Genomic DNA, 5082 nt, shown 5'->3' on the forward strand with positions numbered 1-5082 from the left:
ATTATCCTTACACTTTTTTGCTGTAATAGATATCATTCCTGCAGAATTTCCACCGCTAAATCCTGCCTCGTGTCTGATTGTTGTGCTTCAATGCTCATAAGAGCAGAACTGGGCCCCGTTCTTCGTACGTCTCTAACTCAGTTAGCTGGATTTGATTGTTGACGATTTGGCATGATCTTGGATTGTTTGGTTCTTCGAAGCTCATCCTGGACTTGCTGTCATAGCAACAGGTCCGTAAGCTTAAACCTGCTCGGGAGCAGGCTTATTTCATGTAAACAGGATTAGACTGCGGCTTTATAAGCGGAGCTGATACGGGAAGTCGAGCGCAGCGCGATAGTGCACTTTCTGAGATGTAAATTTTTTCTCGTGACTCGTGAGATTGTCGTTTACATTATTAAATTGTTGGAAACGCACATTTATTTTTGACTTCTCGGAGTCTGGCTTTAACTACAGCACAAACTGTTTGCATTGCCTTAAGATTATTTGCGAGTGGCTCTTTCCTTTACACTATTGGAGATGCGGAGAACTTGATGGAAAGTGCTGTCTGTCGTGTCATTCGGAGTTTACCTGGCGCTTTTAGGTTTAAAAAAAAGAGTTTTAGGTTTTTTTGTGTCATTTCCAAGCCACTTAAGACCCAATGTTGTAAAGCAGTTTTTTTTTAAAGCAATTTTTTTTTTTAGGCTATCATAATTTTTTATGAAGATCATGCAATCATGACCATGCCGATTACAGTATATGTCACTCAGGCTTCACAAACGTGATTGGTACCATAGACCATTGGTTCCCAACAGGGGGGTCGCGGCCCACAAGGGGGCCTCAGCGAGCTCTGTGGGGGGTCGCGTCATATTTTGAAAAGTTTTGAGCAATTTGTATTAAATAAAAGTCCTTAACTTTTTTCTGTTCAAAATGTATATAATGAGCGAGTTCATCATGAATCCATTTTCCAAACCGTGTTTTTGTCTTATCCTGAATCACTATGGTACACCTATAATAAGTGATTACATTGGGACTATTTTACCCTGGTTCGGATCGCTGCCGCTGCGGAGTAGCCCAGTACCTGCGTGACTCGTCATAGACGCACACAGAGAGAGAAGTAGTTCCGGCTACAATGTTCTTCTGAAAGACGCATTATTCTGTTAATAAACGCATGTTTGTTATCGCTCGCTATAGCACCAAAAGCCTAAAAAATAAAGCCTCACATTGATAAAGCCTCACAAATAACATGCAAGTATTGAGGCCCCAGACAGAAGTCATTTAGTAATAGCCTATATTCATTATTTTTTTACCTACACACAAGTGTGAATACTGATATTTTTTTTATTGCATTTAAAATAGGGCAAATTTATAGGCTACTCCTAGGCTTACATTTTTTAATTACAAAGGGCCTACTAATGTTTTTGTTATTGTATTTTCAATATTATAGGCTATTATTTATGCATAAACATATCTGTTTATAGTAAACATACCGTTTGTTTGAAAACAACATATTTTGTCATCCTTGCTGCAAGCTTACAAGAGCGATAATATAATTAAATGTGAAGGGGGGCCCTAAAATATTTTCTTGGGAAAAAGGGGGTCTCAGACAAAAAAAGGTTGGGAACCACTGCCATAGACTATAGGCTACCATAGACTGTCATCAAGGCCTCAATGAAGGGGATTATGTGAACAGAAAGGGGGTTCACAATGTAAATGTGCAGCCCAGTTACTATTGGGATTCTTAATATTCCAGATTAATAATATTATATCAAATAAAAAAAAGGCAGTTGACTAAAATCTTCCATATCACAAATGCGAAAGCAAAATGGCCAGGATCTGTGCATGACTTAAGAATTTTCAGAGATTCACATTTATGCACATTATTTGAAAGTGGTAAGAAAAGTTCCACAATTAAATATCAAGCTCACTGTATTACATACACTTATGCTGATCCTAACAGAACTGCATTTTTTCATAGGTGATTATGACATGTTCCTGCCTGCAGACAGTATGACCCCATTCCCTGACCCAAACCAGTTACAATTAGTTCATGCGTTCATGACCTCAAGGCTAGATTACTGTAATGCTCTGGTTGCCCTGCACACTTAATAAACAAACTACAGCTAGTTCAAAACGCAGCAGCTCGAGTTCTTACCAGAACCAGGAAGTATGACCATATTAGCCCGGTTCTGTCAAAACTGCACTGGCTCCCTATTAAACATCGCATCAATTTTAAAATATTGCTGATCACGTACAAAGCACTAAATGGTTTAGCTCCGCAGTACTTGAGCGAGCTCTTAACACATTATAGTCCTTCACGTCTATTGCGATCTCAAAATTCCGGCCAGTTGATAATACCTAGAATATCAAAATCGACTGCTGGCGGTAGATCCTTTTCCTATTTAGCACCAAAACTTTGGAACAGCCTTCCTACCATTGTCCGGGAAGCAGACACACTCTGTCAGTTCAAAGCTAGACTAAAAACACATCTCTTTGACCTAGCTTTCACATAATACATTATAGACTTCTATAATTTAATGTTAGGCTGCATAGATTAGGTCAGCTGGAACCGGGAACACTTCCCATAAATCCTGATGTACTCGTTACATCATAAGAAGAATGGCATCTATGCTAATTTTAGTGTCTTTGTTTATCCCGAGGTTTTCCCGCAGCCTGCCGGATTCAGGCCGTATCCAGATCTGATGAAGGACCTTCGCCTGGACCCGATGACAACGCAGTGCTGAAGTGCCAACTAGTCTCTCCCTATGGAGGATCCCTTTACCACTCTACAGATAAAGCGTTGTCGGGAAACTCAATTCGCGTATCTACCCCGAATTGATAAAATAAAATAAATTCTGTATCAAAAGTTATAAGGAAACACCAGTAGGCTACTTTGTTTAGGCTTGGTTTGTAGGGAATTACAAACCTGCGTACATATATTCAAACGCACATAACTATAGAACCAATTTTAAATGCGCATGTGAACGCCATCAGCGTTTCTCACAGGTTCGCGTTTAAAGTCTAGAGAATTGTGTCGTCTTAGCGGCCCCTAATTTAATAACAAATGATTGTTGCGACGGAAGCGAATCAATCATAACTAACCTTAGCTGGAAAATAACTTTAATAAAGAACCGATATAAAGCCAAAACAATCTCTGTTACCATAAATTATACGTTTATCTCTGTAAAGCTGCTTTGAAACAATCTACATTGTTAAAAGCGCTATATAAATGAAGATGACTTGACTTGACTATGCAGCTCTAGCCAGGACAAGGGCACACAATGAAATGAACTTTGGCTAAAGGGAAGATTTCAGTGTCTGATAAGTCTGAGGGTTGCACACCTGACATTGTTGCATCTGCCATATTACACAACATTGCCACAAAAAAAAAAATATTTGTAAAGAAAAGCCAGTGTTCAAATGCCTGCAACAAGAGATATTAGACACATGCCTCATGCAACAAATAAAAAGGAAAAGTTGTCTATCCACTGCCCACCTGTAGGCCTATGTCTCCTCTGTCTGTGCAGACTCTTCTGTAGGCCTTTCTGTAGATGTAGAATCCTGCAACTTATATTGCAGCCATAAAGCATACAAGTATAAATGAAGTAAAGTTATTTATGCACTTGCAGGTAGGCTAGTTCCTCCATATGACTGTTATCTGAGAGGGTTTATTCACTGTCCAGTGCAATGGAAACAAATGGACATTACAAAGTCTTATACTTTCTTTCCTTTGGAAAGTTAGAAAATGTCCACTTACTGCACATATTTCAGCCACCACTTTCTTGGGAACAGATACAAGTGTTGGTGTATTATGTAAAAGTGCACAAAAGAGGAAAACACAATGTCATTACAATGAACTACACTGGGGAAAAATGTGATCAATAACTCATGGCAAAATATTTTTACATTAACATAAGTTTATCAGTTTTCACTTTCACAAGTCAAAGCAATTCATCATTACTCAAGATTTAACAGTTGAAATGACTATACGGCCTTAATTTAATGCAGCAAAAATTATTTTACAGTGTAGGCTACTAAGATCTTTCTTTTTTCTCAGCCTTTTTCTTGGTTGCTTTTATAAACAGACAACCATTTATTTAACAGTGCCTTTTATTAAAGAGACTATAATATAACTAAAAAATTACCATTATGTAGAATATTTTTGTACTTCACTTTTATTTGTTCCCATGTTCTAGTGTGGTGACTCTGACATTACAATGAACAAAGTAATTATGCAACTATTAAAATACAAAAAAATATAGGCTATAAGTGATAAAAAAACATCTAACATGGCCTTACGGATTTAAATTATCTGCTACTTTTTGCCAGCCCTCTCTCCTGGCTTTTGTAGACTTTGAGGTGTTCCCTGGCGTTTTGATTAAACATTAAAATTCTGAATAAACTTCGACTATTAGTTCTTGCTCTGCTGAGGAGAAAAACTGAGCGTGCTCTTTGGCCACGCTGAACAGCCAATAGCAGCGTTGCTGATCAATGTTTCTACTATCGATACATATCCCCTTTTAAACCAGCGCATGAACGCGCAATTATCTCAGATAACTCAATCCAGCTATACTAATCATATCCGGCAAGTGTGTTCGAAGAACCGAGTTAGCCAGATCATGATTAGCACGATGATATCATCTTGGATGTGTCATTTGATCTCGGATGTAATAAGCAACGTACGAAGAACGGGCCCCTGGAGTCTAAACAAACCAACACATCTTTTAATTCTGTCTCACTTATCCATCTTAATGCCATCATTATTGCAATTAACTCCCCTGAAAAAACAGATCATTTATTTGAGATCCTTACTTATCTGTATATTTGAATTTTTGGAATGACAAACGCTATTAAAAAGTTATTCAAGCTAGTGTTTGAATAAAGCATATATTTTTCTAAATTCGTAAAAAATGCACCTTGCTTTAGTAAAGTTTATTAGGAATTTCCTGAATAAAATTCTAACGTCATTTAACAGATTTCTTAAAGTGCAGGAGACATGAACATGTGCAAGAATGTTACACTGCAAACATAGCCCATGCATGTCTTGCATCCGTCAGTGCTTGCATTCAGAGCACATTGCTCCTTTTGAAGGCAGATGAAGATGGA

At 37.9% G+C, this 5082-nt stretch overlaps 1 long non-coding RNA gene across 1 annotated transcript; it reads right to left on the minus strand.

Annotated features, from left to right (window-relative positions):
- Positions 1–854: 854 nt before the first annotated feature.
- On the minus strand, positions 855–1621 carry LOC309490163. The gene is made up of 2 exons (XR_014202613.1): positions 1211–1621; positions 855–1180 (listed from the first exon to the last, which is right to left on the minus strand). It is a non-coding gene; the product is annotated as an uncharacterized lncRNA (long non-coding RNA).
- Positions 1622–5082: the final 3461 nt, after the last annotated feature.

Source organism: Leuciscus leuciscus (genome assembly GCF_965113295.1).
Source record: "Leuciscus leuciscus genome assembly, chromosome: 25".
NCBI lineage: Eukaryota > Metazoa > Chordata > Actinopteri > Cypriniformes > Leuciscidae > Leuciscus > Leuciscus leuciscus.